Genomic DNA, 19,144 nt, shown 5'->3' with positions numbered 1-19,144 from the left:
AGCCAGGAGTTCAAGACCAGCCTGGACAACATAGCAAGACCCCTGTCACTAAAAAAAATAAAATAAAAACCAAACAAGGAATTGACCAGAATTTAATTCAGGAGAGCAGCTCAAGGGAAGAGTAGATGCCAGAGGGAGGGGCCCAGAGATATCAGCAAGATGCATCGCTCAGAATGTTCTAGTTTATGGGGTTGGTTATAAATTATGCTTTAGAAATTTAATATGTGAGATCGGGCTCCGTGGCTCATGCCTGTAATGCCAGCACTTTGGGAGGCTGAAGTGGGCAGATCACTTGAAGTCAGGAGTTCAAGACCAGCCTGGCCAACATGGTGAAACCCTGTCTCTACTAAAAATACAAAAATTTGCCAGGTGTGAAGGTGCCTGCCTGTAGTCCCAGCTATTCGGGAGGCTGAAGCAGGAGAGTTGCTTCAACCCAGGAGGCAGAGGTTGCAGTGAGCTGAGATCGCACTACTGCACACTAGCTTGGGTGACAAGATTGAAACTCCATCTCGGCCAGGCGCGGTGGCTCAAGCCTGTAATCCCAGCACTTTGGGAGGCCGAGACGGGTGGATCACGAGGTCAGGAGATCGAGACCATCCTGGCCTACACGGTGAAACCCCGTCTCTATTAAAAAATACAAAAAACTAGCCGGGTGAGATGGCGGGCGCCTGTAGTCCCAGCTACTCGGGAGGCTGAGGCAGGAGAATGGCGTAAACCCGGGAGGCAGAGCTTGCAGTGAGCCGAGATTGTGCCACTGCACTCCAGCCTGGGCGACAGAGCGAGACTCCGTCTCAAAAAAAAAAAGAAACTCCATCTCAAAAAAAAAAAAAAAAGAAAAAAGAAATTTAATATGTGTTCCATGTGGCCTTGTATGTAAAAAGGACTAAAAAGGATAATAAGGGCTAAATTAAAATCGTAAGAGGCCGGGCGCAGCAGCTCATGCCTGTAATCCCAGAACTTTGGGAGGCCGAGGTGGGCAGATCGGGAGTTCGAGACCAGCCTGGCCAACATGGAGAAACCCTGTCTCTACCCTAAAAATAGAAAAAACTCAGCCAGGCATGGTGGCAGGCGCCTGTAATCTCAGCTACTTGGGAGGTGAGGCAGGAGAATTGCTTGAACCCAGGAGGCAGAGGTTGCGGTGAGCCAAGATCGTGCCATTGCACACTCCAGCCTGGGCAACAAGAGTGAAACTCTGTTTAAAAAAAAAAAAAAAAATTAAAATTAAAAAAATTAAAAAAAAAAAATCGTAAGAGGAAAACATTTGGCACAGGCGGTAGGCAGGATGGGCTGCAGAGCCAGTAGACTGACAAGCCCAGGATGTTATAATCCCTGTAACATCCTTGAAGTTGTTCTCAACCTATTGAGTGCTGTCTGTATTACCTCATCTAATCCTCACAGCCGTCTGAGATTAACCCATTTTAACTACTGTCATCCCCTGTGAGAGGTGAGGCCCAGAGAGGTTGAGTGACTTGCCCAGGGTCACACAGCTGCCAAGCAGGGCGTAGCCAGGATCTGAACCAGGGAAGCCTGACTGTATCACGCCCTGGATGGGGAACTTAGGGATGAGCAAGACCCGGAAGGAGCGAGATCCGGGAGGGAGACTCAGCTCAGACAGGAGGCATAGCCGGCGCTCTGCGGTTTCAGGCGTTTCTTTGCATTCCCTGCGTGCTGGGCTACGGAGAGAGTCCAGGCCAGAGAAGCCACGCCGGCCTTTGGACCTGGGGCGCCTCGGGCAGCCAAGGAGAGCTGCGATGGCCGCTCCTCCCCTCGCTCTGATCTCAGGAGTCCCTGGCGCCGGCACCGTCTCATCTCTGCCTCTTATTGGCGGGGAGGGCGAGGAGGGGCCACCTCTGGTTTTTCAACCCCGGTCCCGCCTTCCTTAGGGAGGGCTGAGCCACTTGAATGATTTTACGACCAAAACCCTGCCAGTCATGAGGCTGCTTTTTCTTTTTTCTTTTTTTTTTTTTTGAGACGGAGTTTCACTCTGGTTGCCCGGGCTGGAGTGCAGTGGCGCCATCTCGGCTCACTGCAACCGCCGCCTCCCGAGTTCAAGCGATTCTCCTGCCTCAGCCTCCGGAGTAGCTTGGACTACAGGAGCATGCCACCATGCCGGGCAAATTTTTGTAGTTTTAGTAGAGACGGTGTTTCACCATACAGGTCAGGCTGGTCTCGAACTCCTGACCTCAGGTGATCCACTCGCCTCGGCCTCCCAAAGTGCTGGGATTATAGGAATGAGCCACCGCTCACTGAAGCTGCTTTTTCTGAGACACGGGCTGATCAAGAGATTTCAAACAATTAAGAAATAATAAGACATTGCCTCCCCGCTGGGTGAGATTTGGGCAGGCAGACTAGGGAGAGGGGCTTTGGGGCCAACACTAGCGGATGCGGGGACTTGGGGAGAAGTGGAAAAAGATGCTCACGGTTCCCTCCTTCTCCCCCCAGCCCCTGACTCAGGCTTGAGGAGTGAGGCACAGGATGTGCTTTCCTTTCCAGTCGCTCTTTGGGGTGAGGGGTGGCAGTTGTGCCTGGCAGGCCTGCGTAGGGACCGGCAGAGGAAAGGCTGAGAAGTGGGGATGTTCAGAGTTCAGGATCCATTTGGTTTTGTTTTTTGTTTTGTTTTGGAGACAGAGTTTTGCTCTGTCCCCCAGGCTAGAGTGCAGTGGTGTGATTTTAGCTCACTGCAACCTCCGGCTCCTGGGTTCAAGCGATTCTCTTGCTTCAGCCTCCCATGTAACTGGGATTACAGGCATGTGCCACCATACCCAGCTAATTTTTGTGTTTTTGATAGAGACAGGGTTTCTCCATGTTGGCCAGCTGAGTTCCGGACCCATTTGGAAAGAACCAAGCAGCCCAGTTTGCCACCTGGAGGGTCTGGAGGAGGAACTGTGGGACCCAGTGGGTCACCCATGACATGGAATAGATGCCAGGCCGAGAAGGGAGACCCTAGCTTTGCCTGGAGGCCTGGAGTGGAGGCCCTAAGAGAGGTGTGGCCGGCTACTTACACGGGGACCAGAGCCCCAAGGATCTGGGAAAGTGGGGACCCTGACACCGCAGGCAAGAATGCCTGCAGGGGCCAGGGGCCACAGCTCACGCCTGTAATCCCAACACTTTGGGAGGCCGAGGCGGGAGGATGGCTTGAGGCCAGGAGTTCAGGACCAGCCTGGGCAACATAGCAAACCCTCGTCTCTCTTTAAAAAAAAAAAAAAATTAAAAAGAAAAGAAGAATGCCCACAGGAAGGCAGTCCCAGGTTCGAATGCCGCTTCTGTGGCTCAGGAGCTGGGACCCTCCTGGTAGACAGGACTGCCCTCAGGGCTCAGTGTCTGTGAAACGGGCAATGACCGGGGAAGGGCCTGACCCGGGCTCATGGCTGACGCAAGCGTTTGTGCTGTTTCTCTCTTTGCTCCTTCCCCAGTTTCTGGGACCGCTGCTGAGCCAGGGAGGGAGGGAGGGGACGGGTGAGGAATGGTAATAATGACGAGCTTCCTGAACATCTGCCCTGAGCCAGGCCCTGTGCTGAGGGCCGTGTGGGGAGGAGCTCATTCAGTCTTCACAACAGCCCTGTGTGGTCCCAGTGTTACGATGCCCATTTTACAGATGGGAAAACTGAGGCCCGACTCATAACCCTCATGCCAGAGAAAGGAATCCGACAGGGGCTTGGAACTGCAGTCAGAGGCTGCCCCTCAGTGGCCATTTCTTCTCTGGGGGCCTTGTCACCCCCTGTGGTTTCCATGACTCTGGCCACCCTCCATAGATATATACCAGGAGCCCATAGGAAAACATTTTCTCGTAGCCACGTTTTTCAAAAAAGCATAAAAGAAACAGGTGAAATTAATTTTAATCACATCTCTAATCTATCTGAAATAGCATTTCCGCATATAGTCAATTTCAAAAATTGTCACTGAGGCTGGGCGTGGTGGCTCATGTAATCCCAGCACTTTGAGAGGTCAAGATGGGTGGATCCCTTGAGATCAGGAGTTCGAGACCAGCCTGGCCAACATGGTGAAACCCCATCTCTAGTAAAAATACAGAAATTAGGTCAGCTGTGGTGGCTCACATCTATAATCCCAGCACTTTGGGAGGCCGAGGTGGGCCTATCACTTGAACCCGGGAGGTGGAGGTTGCAGTGAGCTGAGATCCCGCCGTCGCACTCCAGTCTGGGCAACAAGAGCAAAACTCCGTCTCAAAAATTAAAAAAAAAAATTAGCCAGATGTGGTGGTGGGCACCTGTAATCCCAGCTACTTGGGAGGCTAAGGCAGGAGGATCGTTTGAACCCAAGAGGCAGAGGTTGCAATGGGGCTGAGATCGCACCTCTGCACTCCAGTTTGGGAGACAGAGGAAGACCTTGTCACAAAAAAATAAATTTGGGCCCTGTGCGGTGGCTCATGCCTGTAATCCCAGCACTTTAGGAGGCCGAGACAGGCGGATCACCTGAGGTTGGGAGTTCCAGACCAGCCTGACCAACATGGAGAAACCCTGTCCTACTAAAAATAGAAATTTAGCTAGTCGTGGTGGTGCATGTCTGTAATCCCAGCTACTCCGGAGGCTGAGGCATGAGACTCACTTGAACCCAGTAGGCGGAGGTTGCAGTGAGCCGAGATCACGCCATTGCACTCCAGCCTGGGCAACAAGAGCAAAATTCTGTCTCAAAAATAAATAAATAAATAAATACAATTAATTAAGATTAAATATAAATAAATAATAAAGGTATGCTGGAAGGGGGAGAGAGAGGAGGCATTTGAGAGCAAGGAGGAGAGAAAAAAGTGAAGAGCCCCGGGCGAAAGGTGTCGCGCAGGGTGCGGTTCCATGGTGTGGTGGAGCATTTGACACTCAGGAAACAAGCCAAACTGGACAGTGAGAACGGAACAACACTGGCAGCCCAGCTAGAGCGGGACTCGGAGGGGCAGGGCCTGTGGTGAGACTGCCAGGCTTCAAGGGACAGAGCCAGGGACCTCGAACCTAAGGTGTGTGCCCCATCAGGCACATGTGGGTGAGATGCTCTCCATCCCAGAGCCCCACTCTCCTCTTCTCCAAAATGGGCCTTGGCTGGGCGCAGTGGCTCACGCCTGTAATCCCAGCACTTTGGGAGGCTGAGGCAGGCGGATCACCTGAGGTCGGGAGTTCAAGACCAGCCTGGTCAACATGGTGAAACCCCATCTCTACTAAAAACACAAAAATTAGCCGGGCCCAGGGACTCACACCTGTAATCCCAGAACTTTGGGAGGCCGAGACAGGAGAATCACTTGAGGTCAGGAGTTTGAGATCAGCCTGACCAACATGATGAAACCCCATTTCTTTTTTTTTTTTTGAGACAGAGTCTTGCTCTTTCGCCCAGGCTGGAGTGCAGTGGCGCGATCTCGGCTCACTGCAAGCTTCGCCTCCCGGGTTCACGCCATTCTCCTGCCTCAGCCTCCCAAGTAGCTGGGACTACAAGCGCTCGCTGCCACGCCCGGCTAATTTTTTTCCATTTTTAGTAGAGATGGGGTTTCACCGTGTTAGCCAGGATGGTCTCGATCTCCTGACCTCGTGATCCGCCCGTCTCGGCCTCCCAAAGTGCTGGGATTACAGGCTTGAGCCACCGCGCCCGGCCTTCCATTTCTACTAAAATACAAAAAATTAGCTGGGCGTGGTAGAGTGTGCCTATCATCGCAGCTACTCGGGAGGTAAATAAATAAAAATTAAAAATCATATGAATATTTATATAGATTTTTATTATTATTTTATTATTTATAGATCACAGTTTTACCTGTTTTGAGGATATATACGATATTTATACAGACTTTATTTATTTATTTATTTTTTGAGACAGAGTCTCACATCCTCACCCAGGCTGGAGTGCAGTGGCACAATCTCAGCTCAATGCAACCTCTGCCTCCCAGGTTCAAGCAATTCTCTTGCCTCAGTCTCCCAAGCAGCTGGGATTACAGGCATGCACCACCATACCCAGCTAATTTTTATATTTTTAGCAGAGATGGGGTTTCACCATGTTGATCAGGCTTGTCTTGAACTCCCAACCTCAAGGGATCCGCCTGCCTCGGCCTTCCACAGTGCTGGGATTACAGGTGTGAGCCACTGTGACCAGCCGATATTTATATAGACTTTAAGTGTGCAGGAATTGGAAAGAAAAAAAAAAGTGAAGGGGGAACTTTCCCTATCAGATCTTTTTTTTAATATAAAAATTTATTAAAATAGTTTTTTTGTGGAGACAGAGTCTCACTATGTTGCCCAGGCTGATTTTGAACTCCTGGGCTCAAGCCATTCTCCCACTTTGACTTCCCAAAGTGGTAGGATGACAGGGGCAGGCGCCACTGCACCCAGCCTCCTATCAGATCTTAAAACCTACTTTACAGCTACTACAATGCAAATCATATGATATCCACTCTGTGACCTAGCAATTCTGTTCCTAGTTATTTGCCCAAGAGAAATGAGAACGCAGGTTCCCACAAAGACAGGAACAGCTGTGGCAGCTTTGGGAGTAATAGCCTGACCTGGAAACCACCCAGGTGTCCATTAACAGAGGACTGGATCAACACATTGTGATTTATTTATGCAGTGGAATTCTACTCAGCCGCAAACGGGAACAAGCTCTAATGTACACACAGACACGGAAAATGTCAGAAACATTATGCTAGGCAAAAACAACCAAGACACCAAAGAACCTCTTCTGTAAGATGATAGTTCCAGAACATGCAAGATGGGGTTGACACAATCTGTGCGGTGGGGGAGGTGGAGGGATGGCCTCTGGGGATAGGGCAGGGACTGATTAAGACAAGATGCAGTCCGGGGCGTAGGCGCCGTCGCTCACGCTTGTAATGCCAGCACTTTGGGAGGCCGAGGCGGGTGGATCACTCGAGGCCAGGAGTTCAAGATCAGCCTGACCAACATGGCGAGACCGCATCTCTACTAAAAATACAAAAATTAGCCGGGTGTGATGGCACATGCCTGTAATCCCAGCTACTCGGGAGGCTGAGGCAGGAGAATCGCTTGAACATGGGAGGTGGAGGCTGCAGTGAGCCAAGTGCCAAGTTGATGCCATTGAACTCCAGCCTGGGCAACAGAGACTTCCTCTCAAAAAAAAAAGAAGAAGACTGGGCTTGTGTAATCCCAGCACTTTCAGAGGCCAAGGTGGGCAGATCACGAAGTCAGGAGATTGACACCATCCTGGCTGACATGGTGAAACCCCATCTCTACTAAAATACACACAAAAAATTAGCTGGGCGTGGTGGCAGGTGCCTGTAGTCCCAGCTACTTGGGAGGCTGAGGCAGGGGAATCACTTGAACCCAGGAGGTGGAGGCTGTAGCGAGCCAAGATCACGTCACTGCACTCCAGCCTGGTGACAGAGCAAGACTCCATTTCAAAAAACAAAACAAAAAACAACAACAACAAAAAAATAGGCTGGGCACGGTGGCTCACGCCTGAAATCCCAGCACTTTGGGAGGCCGAGGCAGGCAGATCATGATCATGGTCAGGAGATCGAGACCATCCTGGCTAACACAGTAAAACCCCGTCTCTACTAAAAATACAAAAAATTAGCCAGGCGTGGTGGCGCACGCTTGTAGTCCCAGCTACTTGGGAGGCTAAAAAATTTAGCTGGGCGTGGTGGCGGGTGCCTGTTTCAAGCAAGAATCGCTTGAACCCGGGAGGCAGAGGTAGCAGTGAGCTGAGATTGTGCCACTGCACTCCAGCCTGGGTGACAGAGCGATACTTCATCTCAAAAAAAATAATTAAAAATAATTAAAAATAATTTTAAAATAAAAATAAAAGAGACCAGATGCAAGGAAACTGGGTACTGGACTGTCCTGTATCTTAATAGGGGTTGGATAGCACAGGGTATGTGTGTGTCAAAATTCACTAGCAATGTATGCCTTTCCTCAAAAGGAAAATAATTTCTTTTTTCTTTTTTCTTTTTAGAGACAGAGTCTGGCAGAGCGCGGTGGCTCACACCTGTAACCCTAGCACTTTGGGAGGCCGAGGTGGGTGGATCATGAGGTCAGGAGTTCGAGATCAGCCTGCCCAAGATGGTGAAACCCCATCTCTACTAAAAATACAAAAAGTAGCCGGGCGTGGTGGCACATGCCTGTAGTCCCAGCTACTTGGGAGGCTGAGGCAGGAGAATCGCTTGAACCTGGGAGGCGGAGGTTGCGGTGAGCCAAGATCGTGCCATTGCACTCCATCCTGGGTGACAAGAGTGAAACTCCGTCTTAAAAAAAAAAAACAAAAAAAAACCACATACAAAAATCAGCCAGGTGTGGTGGTGGGCACCTGTAATCCCAGCTAGTCTGGAGACTGAGGCAGGAGAGTTGCTTGAACCTGGGAGGTGGAGGTTGCAGTGAGCCAAGATGGCAGCACTGCACTCCAGCCTGGGCGACAGAGTGAGACTCCATCTCAAAAGGTGCAGTGGACCCATCATGGATCACTGCAGTTTAGAACTCCTAGGCTCAAGCAATCCTCCTGCCTCAGCCTCCCAAAGTGCTGTAATTACAAGTGTGAGCCACTGTGCCCGGATTGCTTTTTTACATAACTAAGATACGACTTTCTATCTGTCTCCACCCTTGCTTTTCCGTTCTTTGTAATGACGGACATCTTGCCAAATAAATGCCACCTGCTCCTCCCAACCTTTTTTTTTTTTTTCTTTGAGACGGAGTCTCGCTCTGTCGCCCAGGCTGGAGTCACTGCAAGCTCCGCCTCCGGGATTTACGCCATTCTCCTGCCTCAGCCTCCGGAGTAGCTGGGACTACAGGCGCCCGCCACCTCGCCCGGCTAGTGTTTTGTATTTTTTAGTAGAGACGGGGTTTCACCGGGTTAGCCAGGATGGTCTTGATCTCCTGACCTCGTGATCCGCCCGTCTCGGCCTCCCAAAGTGCTGGGATTACAGGCTTGAGCCACCGCGCCCGGCCCCTCCCAACCTTTTATTTTGAAATTTTTTGAAACTTACAAGAACAATGGAAGGATTACCCCGTGAACACCCCTATACCCACCACCACTAAAATTTGAGGGTTTTAACATTTTTAAAATCTTTTTTCTTTTTTACCGTGTCTCTCTCAGGATACGCTGAAATTTTATTATATAGTACTTGTTTTGTCACAGATCTTTGCATCCCTCTAGCCATGTATCAATCCTTCTAGCTTTTTTGTTATTGTTGTTGCTGTTGTTGTTGTTGTGGTTTTATGGTTGTTATTTTGAGATGAGATTTCACTCTGTCGCCCAGGCTGGAGTGCAGTGGCGAGATCTAGGCTCACCGCAACCACTGCCTCTGAGGTTCAAGCGATTCTCCTGCCTCAGCCTCCCAAGTAGCTGGGATTACAGGTGCCCACCACCACGCCCAGCTAATTTTTGTATATTTAGTAGAGACGGCGTTTCACCATATTGGTCAGGCTGGTCTTGAATACCTGGCCTAGTGATCCACCGGCCTCAGCCTCCCAAAGTGCTGGTATTACAGGCGTAAGCCACTGCTCCCGTCCTAATTTTTGTTTTCTTAGTAGAGACAGGGTTTCGCCATGTTAGACAGGCTGGTCTCAAATCCTGATCTCAGGTGATCCACCTGCATAGGCCTCCCAAAGTGTTAGGATTACAGGCAAGAGTCACGGCACCCAGCCTAATCCTTAGTTTTGATGCATTTCTCTTTTTTTTTTCTTTTTTTTTTTTTTTGAGACGGAGTCTTGCTCTGTCGCCTGGGCTGGAGTGCAGTGGCCGGATCTCAGCTCACTACAAGCTCCGCCTCCCGGGTTCACGCCATTCTCCTGCCTCAGCCTCCCGAGTAGCTGGGACTACAGGCGCCCGCCACCTCGCCCGGCTAGTTTTTTGTATTTTTTAGTAGAGACGGGGTTTCACAGTGTTAGCCAGGATGGTCTCGATCCCCTGACCTCGTGATCCGCCCGTCTCGGCCTCCCAAAGTGCTGGGATTACAGGCTTGAGCCACCGCGCCCGGCTGATGCATTTCAAAGTAAGTTACAGACATCTGAATGTTTCACCCTAAACATTCCAGGCTGCATATTATTAACTACTTCAATATTTGTTTATGGTTTTGTGTGTGTGTGTGTGTGTGTGTGTGTGTGTGAGAGAGAGAGAGAGACAGAGAGAGAGAGAGAGAGAGAAAGAGAATCTCCTTCTGTCACCTAGGCTGAAGTGCAATGGCTAGATTTTGGCTTATTGCAACCTCTGCCTCCCAAGTTCAATCGATTCTCCTGCCTCAGCCTACCAAGTAGCTGGGATTACAGGTGCCAACCACCATGCCCGGCTAATTTTTGCATTTTTAGTAAGATGGGGTTTCGCTCTATTGGCCAGGCTGGTCTCAAACTCCTCATCTCAGGTGATCTGCCTGCCTCGGCCTCCCAAAATGCTGGGATTACAGATGTGAGCCACTGCTCCCGGCCAGTTTTTTGTTTTGTTTTGTTTTGTTTTTAAATAAAAGTTTACCTACAGTAAACCACACAAATCTAAAGTGTGCTACTGTTTTGTGTGTGTTTGTTTCTGAGACAGGATATTGCCCTGTCACCTAAGTGGTACAACCACAGCTCACTGAAGTCTCGACCTCCCCAGCTCAGACGATCCTTCCACCCCAGCCTCCCAAGTAGCTGAGAGAACAGGCACATGCCACCACACCAGGCTAATTTTTTTTTTTTTTTTTTTTTTTTAGATGGAGTCTTACTCTGTTACCTGGAGTGCAGTGGCATGGTCTTGGCTCACTGCAACCTCCACCTCCTGGGTTCAGGCAATTCTTCCACCTCAGCCTCCCAAGTAGCTGGGACTGCAGGCGTGTGCCACCACGTCCAGCTATTTTTGTATTTTTAGTAGAGACGGGGTTTCACGCTGTTGGCCAGGCAGGTCTTGAACTCCTGGTGTCAAACTCCTGACCTCGTGATCTGCCCGCCTCGGCTTCCCAAAGTGCTGGGATTGCAAGGGTGAGCCACCGCACCTGGCCTAATTTTTTTAATTGTTATTTGTAGAGACGGAGTCTCACTATGTTGTCCAGGCTGGTCTCAAACTCCTAGGCTCAAGTGATCTTCCCACCTTGGGCTCCTAAAATGCTGGGATCACAGGCACGAGCCACCGCACCCAGCCTAAAGTGTGCTCATTTTGAGAAATATATGTATGGCTGGGTGCGATGGCTTATACCTGTAAACCCAGCACTTTGGGAGGCCAAGGCTGGTGGATTGCTTGAGGCCAGGAGTTCGAGACCATCCTGGCCAACATGGCAAAACCCCATCTCTACTAAAAATACAAAAATTAGAGGGACATGCCAGGCGTGGTGGCTCACACCTGTAATTCTAGCACTTTGGGAGGCCTAGGTGGGTGGATTGCCTGAGCTCAGGAGTTCCAGACTAGCGTGGGCAACATGGTAAAACCCCATCTCTACTAAAATACAAAGAATTAGCTGGGCGTGGCAGCGTGCTCCTGTAATCCCAGCTAGTTGGGAGGCTGAGATGGGAGAATCACTTGAACCCGGGAGGCGCAGTTTGCAGTGAGCCGAGATTGCACCACTGTACTCCAGTTTTGGTGACAGAGCGAGACTCTGTCAAAACACAAAAAAAAAGAAAAAAAAAATTAGAGGGACTTGTTGGCGCACACCTGTAATCCCAGCTACTTGGGAGGTTGAGACATGAGAATGGCTTGAACCTGGGAGGTGGTGTTTGCAGTGAGCCGTGATTGTGTCACTACTCTCCAACCAGGGCGATAGAGCAAGACTTTGTCTCAAAGAGAGAGAAAGAGAGACAGAGAGAGGGAGGGAGGGAGAGAAAGAGAGACAGACAGACAGAGAGAGATGTATGTATAACTCAAGTCCCTGTTGAGCTGTAAACTCCTTTTTGAGTGGCTGAATTCCAGCGTTTCTCCGGTCCGGACTCATTGACCCCGTCCTCTATGGTTTCTGGCCCCTCTTGGAACATCATCGCCATTATCGCCCTGGGATATGTTTCACTGTGCGCTTCCTTAAGGGCATCTGTCTATTCCTTACATTTCTAGGGGGTCAGGTTCATTTGGGGATCTGGCAAATAGAACATAGTGTTTAACCAGGCGCGGTGGCTCATGCTTGTAATCCCAGCACTTTGGGAGGCCAAGGAGGGCAGATCACAAGGTCAGGAGTTTGAGACCAGCCTGACCAACATGGTGAAATCCCGTCTCTACTAAAAATACAAAAATTAGCCAGGCGTGGTGATGCACTCCTGTAATCTCAGCTACTCAGGAGTCTAAGGCAGGAGTAATCGCTTGAACCCAGGAAGCAGGTTGCAGTGAGCCAAGATCATGACTTGGCGACAGAGCGAGACTCTGTCTCAATAAAAAAAAAAAAAAAAAAAAAGAACACAGTGTTACCCATGGTCAGATATTGGCTTTTGAGGTAGGACATGGCACAGGGAAAATTTCTGCCACCTCCTAGCTCTCCTGCTAGTGGGGAAAGCAGATTTAAAGAAGGCAACAGACCAGGTGCGGTGGCTCATGCCTGTAACCCCAGCACTCTGGGAGGCTGAGATGGGAGGGTCACTTGAGCCCAGGAGTTCAAGACCAACCTGAGCAACACGGTGAGACTCTATCTCTACAAAAAACGTAAACATTAGCCAGGTGCGGTGGTGTATGCCTGTAGTCCCAGCTATTCAGGAGGCTGAGCTGAGGCAGGAAAATCACTGGAGCCTGGGAGATTGAGGCTGCAGAAAGCTGTGACTGCATCACTGCACTCCAGCCTGAGCAACAGAGCAAGGCCCTGTATCCAAAAAAAATAAAAATAAGCAGGACACGGTGGCTCATGCCTGTAATCCCAGCACTTTGGGAGGCCAAGGCACAAGAATCCCATGAGCCCAGGAGTTCAAAACAAGCCTGGGCAACATAGCGAGACCCCTGTCTCAACAAAAAATTAAAAAATTAGCTGAGTGTGGTGGCACACACCTGTAGTCCCAGCTACTGGGGAAACTGAGGTGGGAGGATCGCTTGAGCCCAGGAGCTCGAGGGTGGAGGTCGAGGGTGTAGTGAGGCGAGATTGAGCCACTGCACTCCAGCCTGCGCAACAGAGTGAGACTCCGTCTCAAAAAAAAAAAAAAAAAAAAAAAAAAAAAAAAAAAATATTAAAAGGGGCTGCAAAAGAGGCCAGCAGGATGTGGAGATGGGCAGTAAAGTGCACAGGGTGGGAGGTTTCTTGCTTTAGCCAAGGCGATCAGGGAAGACCCAAGCCCTGAAGATGGAGAAGGAGCTGGCCTTGAATCCTGTAAATGTTCCCAAACGATCTCCCTAAGAGGTTATGCCAATCCCACTCCTGCCGACAGAGTATCTCTGAGCCATGGCCAAGGGTGAGTCATCCTGCTGAGAGGTTGAGTTGGGGACGCCTGCCCAGATGGGCTCCAAATGCAAGCCTGTCCGGAGATGAGTGAGGGTGAGCCTGGCGGGGAGAACAGCCCGGACAGAGGCAGGGCAGGATGCCGGGACACTGCTCGGCGCGTCCTGGGAGTGAGGCGCATTGAACCCAGCTCAGGCTGGTGGGGGGGGGTCTTGGCAATGTTCTCTCTCCAAAGGCGAGTTGATCACAGGCGCCGGCAGTGAGTCAGCGAAACCGTGTGCCAGGGCTGCTGAGAAACCCCGCCTGCTGTCGGATTGCATTCCTGGAAGGGTGGGCCGCTCAGGGCCCCCCAGCTCCAGCCCCACTCAGACCCCAGAATCCCAGCAGCCCACTGCTCACTTCCTTCGCGCGCACTCTTCCTTCTGATCCCCACACACCGCTCCCTCTCTCGCTACCTTTAGTCTTTGCACAGATGTCTGGTTCCCAGAGGGGCCTCCCTGACCCGCCATTCTAGCAGCATTTAGCATTTAGATAAATGACAAATTTTAGATTAAATATTAGATACATTTTAGATAAATTTTTATCTAACATTGCAACCCACTGGTCTCAGTGACACCTGTAATCCCAGCACTTTAGGGGGCTGAGGTGGGAGGATTGCTTGAGCCCAGGAGTTTTTTTCTTTTTTTCTTATTTTTTTTTAAGAGATTGGGGTCTTGCTCTGTGTAGCCCAGGCTGGTCTTGAACTCCTGGCCTCAAGCAATCCTCCCATCTTGGCCTCCCAAAGTGTTGGGATTACAGGCATGAGCCACCATGCCTGGCTTCAAGATTTTTTTTTTTTCTTTTTTTCTGAGACACAGACTCACTCTGTCACCCAGGCTGGAGTGCAGTGACACCATCCCAGCTCACTTCAACCCTCGCCTCCCAGATTAAAATGATTCTCCTGCCTCAGGCTCCTGAGTAGCTGGGATTACAGGAATGCGCCACCACGCCTGGCTAATTTTGTATTTTTAGTAGAGATGGGGTTTCACCATATTGCCCAAGCTGGTCTCAAACTCCTGATGTCAAGTGATCCACCCGTCTCAGCCTCCCAAAGTGTTGGGATTAGAAGCATGAGCTACCTCGTGAAGACTGTTAATCACATCTGCAAAGTCCGTTCGGCCATTTTGGAACACAGTCTCAGATTTCAAGGATTAGGATGAGATCGTCATTGGAGGCTGTGGTTTGGCCAACCACAGCCACAGAGATGGAACTATACAGAGTTTACTTTCCAAGTCTGGCTCTTTCACCCAGCGCAATGCCTGGGAGACCCTTCCCTGTGTCTGTGGGTACTGCTGGTTTGCTTTTTTGTTTTGTTTTGTTTTTTTCCTGAGATGGAGTTTCACTATTGTTGCCCAGGCTGGAGTGCAGTGGCGTGATCTGGGCTCTCTGCAACCTCCACCTCCCAGGTTCCAGTGATTCTCCTGCCTCAGCCTCCCGAATAGCTGGGATTACAGGCGCACACCACCACACCCAGCTAATTTTTGTATTTTATTAGAGACAGGGTTTCGCCATGTTGGCCAGGCTGGTCTCGAACTCTTGACCTCAGGTGATTCACCCACCTCGGCCTCCCAAAGTGCTGGGATTACAGGTGTGAGCCACTGCACCCAGTTTGCCCAGGCTGGTCTTGCATTCCTGGCTTCAAGCGATCCTCCTGCCTGGGTCCTTCAATAAATATTGACAAGCACCTCCCTGGTGCCAGGATCTGCTGAGAGTGCTTTAGGTACGTTGGCAAACAAGACAGAACAACAACAAAAAAAACCAAATTTGTTGAAATTCTCAGGCTCATGGAGTTTACATGCAAGTGGAGAAGATGGTCAGTAAACCATCAGTGTCATATGTCAACTGTAGAGCAGCTCAGGAGTGACAGTGTGATGGTAGGCAGAGCAGGGGAAGGGGGTGCAGGAGGTCTAGCTGTAAACAGGATGCTCCAGGGTAGCCCTCATGATAAGGGGTGATATTTGGAGCAAAGACTTGAAAAAGGGGAGGACAAGAGGCGTGAGCCACTGCGCCCAGCTGTACTTGTATTTAATGAAAACTAATGGCTGCTGTGTGACCTTGGGGGACTGCATTAACCTCTCTGGGCCTCCATTTCTTCCAGCATAAAGTGGTCCTCTCACTACCCACCTCGTGAGGTTCTGGCAGAGGTCTAGGATCGTGCATGTTCTTGGCATAGAGTTTCTGTACAGGTGGCTTCCATGCTGGTGCCAGGCCCTTTCCTGGGATTGGAGGGGGATGGGCAGAGGAAATTCAGAGGTTTGAGGAGGCTGTGTCCCCATCTCCTGGGACAAGGAGGCTATTGGTCAAGAAGGTCTGCATTTAGAGGGTGACATCTGTGCTGGGAGTGGTGACTCACGCCTGTAATCCTAGCACTTTGGGAGGCCGAGGCGAGCGGATCACGAGGTCAGGAGATCGAGACCGTCCTGGCTAATACGGTGAAACCCCGTCTCTACTAAAAATACAAAAATTAGCCAGGCGTGGTGGCACACACCTGTAGTCCTAGCTAGTAGGGAGCCTGAGGCAGGAGAATGGTGTGAACCCAGGAAGGCGGAGGTTGCAGTGAGCCAAGATTACACTACTGCACTATAGCCTGGGCAACAGAGCGAGACTCTGTCTCAGAAAAAAAAAAAAAAAAGGAGGGTGACATTTGACCTGTGTCGAGGTGGACGGAGGAGGTGGGAAAGGCACTCAGAGAGCGGAAAATGGGCGTGCCTAGAGCTGGTGTCTGCAGGAAGGAGGCCAGAGGAGGCAGTGACCTAGGGTTTGACCTGAAGGCACTGAGGTGCCACAGGATAGCTGGGAGCAGAGGAGGGGCAGCAGAGAAGACCTGGAGGAGGCTGAGTCCAGGGCCCACAGGGAAAGGAGAAGGCCTGAGGTGGGCAGGAATGCAGGAACAGAGAGGGAACCGGGGACTGGTAGGCCGTGGAGGAGGGAGGCAGGAGGCCTGGGAGGTTGGGCCTTTAAGAGTTGCATGTCTGGCCGGGTGCGGTGGCTCAAGCCTGTAATCCCAGCACTTTGGGAGGCCGAGATGGGCGGATCACGAGGTCAGGAGATCGAGACCATCCTGGTGAACACGGTGAAACCCCGTCTCTACTAAAAAAATACAAAAAACTAGCCGGGTGAGGTGGCGGGCGTCTGTAGTCCCAGCTACTTGGGAGGCTGAGGCAGGAGAATGGCGTGAACCCGGGAGGCAGAGCTTGCAGTGAGCTGAGATCTGGCCACTGAACTCCAGCCTGGGCGGCAGAGCGACACTCCGTCTCAAAAAAAAAAAAAAAAAAAAAAAAGAGTTGCATGTCTGCCAGGTGTGGTGGCTCACACTTGGAATTCCAGCACTTTGGGAGGCCGAGGTGGGTGGATCACCTGAGGTCAGGAGTTTGAGACCAGGCTGGCCAACATAGTGAAACCCCATCTCTAGTAAAAATACAAAAATCAGCCGGGCATGATGACAGGCACCTGTAGTCACAGCTATTCAGGAGTCTGAGGCAGGAGAATCGCTTGAACCTGGAAGGTGGAGGTTGCGGTGAGCCGAGATCACGTCACTGTACTCCAGCCTGGTGACAGAGCGGGACTCCATCTCAAAAAAATAAAAAAGGTCACATGTCCATTCGCCATCCAGGAGGCTGAGTCGTTCCCAGCAATCACCTGCCTGCTGCGGCCACCAACCCGGAGCTCTGTCTGCTGTCCCTGCCTCCAGCCTCTCGCTGGCTCAATTGTCCCCTTCATTCCTCCACTCGAATTGAGCGATATCGGCATGTCAGGCCCTGGATGTTTCTGTGGGAACGAACAGGCCTGTGACCCAGGCATAGAGGAGGTCGCCCCGGGCAGATTTGTTCTACAAGGCAGACAGCAGGTGCAGGGCACCTGTTTTAGGAATGCGAGGATGCAGCTACAAAAGCGCTTGGGCGGGTGTCGGGGGCGCTCCTTGGTGGGCTCAGTGCTCAGGCCCAGAGAGTGGCAGGGTCAGGAGGGCATTTCCAGGAGCGGGAACAGCGGCTCCAGGGGCCCAGAGGTGGGACTAGTGCTCGGTGCATTTGGAGGTCTTGGCTGGACTGTGGGGTTCATGGGGAAGGAGGGCCTGAGTCTACAGGGCTGAGAGGTCACTGCAGCTTGGGTTCAAATCCCAACTCTGTTCAGTTCTTGTGTGGCCACAGCCAAATTGCTTCCCTTCTTGAACCTCCATGTCCTCTCTATAGCACTGGAACCTACAACGAGAGCCCGATTCTACCACACCCACTGCACGACAATTGGTTTGTTTGTATGTTTGTTTCTAGAGGCAGGGTCTCACTCTGTCACCCAGGCTGGAGTGCAGTGGTGCAATCTCAGCTCACTGCAGCCTCAAACTCCTGGCTCAATTGATCCTCCTGCCTCAAACTCCCAAGTAGCTGGGACTACACGTGTATGCCACTACACTCAGCTAATTTTTAATTTTTGCACAGAGACAGTGTTCTCGTTATATTGCTCATGCTGGTCTCGAACTCCTGTCCTCAAGTAATCCTCCTGTCTTGGCCTCCCAAAGTGCTGGGACTACAGGTGCGAGCCTTTGCGCCCAGCTGCTGGGGAGTTTTCAAAGCGTCTGCAGCACCCAGGGCTGAGAACTGCTACAGCAGCTGAAAGCCATAAGTGTCTTTGACTTTCCTTTTGTCCTGGTAAACCCCTTCCTTCCTTCCTTCCTTCCTACACTCAGTCAATCAAACGCTGGTTGAACACCAACATGTCCCAGCACTGTGGGCTCCACCCTGGCCTCTGGGGAGTGGTGGTGGGACCCCCAGTTTGGAGATTGTAGGTGCCAAGAGGAATGGGCAAGATGCCCTCCCATTCATTCATTTATTCCTTCAGGGCTTCTCCAAGGGCACAGGGTATTTTCTTGTTGGCATCTGGGTTTTCCTCTCCTGTAAGCTGGGAAGGAGCTTTCTCCCTCAAGGAGCTATTGGCCAGATCAAAGACTAAAATAATGCTAAACAGAGCTTCCGTTTCCTGATAAATGTATCGGGAGCCAGGCACTTAAAATATATTATCCCGTTGAATCCCCAAGTAGGATTAAAACCTCAAGGCAGAGATTGCTCTTATCCTCACGTGACAGATGATGAAACTGAGGATCAAAGAAGTGAGCTCCACTGCCCAAGGCACAGAAAGGGCAAGTAGGACTTATGGCCCAGCCAAGGCCCAGCAGGCACTCAGTAGCTAATACTCCTGAAAACTGATTACCTCACCGCGCCTGCCCACTGGACTAAATCTGCCTGGTAACCGATGACATCATCACTAATTCCACACCCACGCTCAACCTATGGGATAACTGATGACATCACTGAACAAAGTAACTGCAATTTATTGAAGGCCTACTGTGTGCGCAAGGCTGTGCTAAGCAGGCCCTCTTCTGAGTTCACATAAGGCCCCGTGGTGCCTGCTACTGCATGAAATAATCATAATAAATTTAGCTCAAAGTTACGGAATGCAGACTATGAGCTAGGCTCTGTTTTAATCTTTTTTTTTTTTTTTTTTTTTTTGAGATAGAGTCTTGCTCTGTCCCCTGGGCTGGAGTGCAATGGCGCAATCTCGGCTCACTGCAACCTCCACCTCTTGGATTCAAGCGATTCTCCTGCCTCAACCTCCCGAGTAGCTGGGATTGCAGGTGCCCACCACCGCACCCGGCTAATTTTTGTGTTTGTTTTTGTTTTTGAGATGAAGTCTCACTCTGTTGCCCAAGCTGGAGTGCAGTGGCGTGATGTCAGCTAAGTGCAACCTCAACCTCCTGATCTCGTGATCCACCCGTCTTGACCTCCCAAAGTGCTGGGACAACAGGCGTGAGCCACCTCACCCGGTATCTTTTTATTTAAAAAAAATTTTTTT

The 19,144-nt window shown here is 50.8% G+C and overlaps 1 protein-coding gene across 1 annotated transcript in view; it reads left to right on the top strand.

Moving 5' to 3' along the window:
- SULT2B1 (sulfotransferase family 2B member 1) overlaps window positions 1-19,144 on the top strand; it is a 54,263-nt gene that overhangs the window by 9,403 nt on the left and 25,716 nt on the right. The window lies entirely within an intron of this gene.

Source organism: Piliocolobus tephrosceles, chromosome 21, assembly GCF_002776525.5.
Source record: "Piliocolobus tephrosceles isolate RC106 chromosome 21, ASM277652v3, whole genome shotgun sequence".
Taxonomy (NCBI): domain Eukaryota; kingdom Metazoa; phylum Chordata; class Mammalia; order Primates; family Cercopithecidae; genus Piliocolobus; species Piliocolobus tephrosceles.
This window is presented reverse-complemented; position numbering and strand designations above follow the sequence as displayed.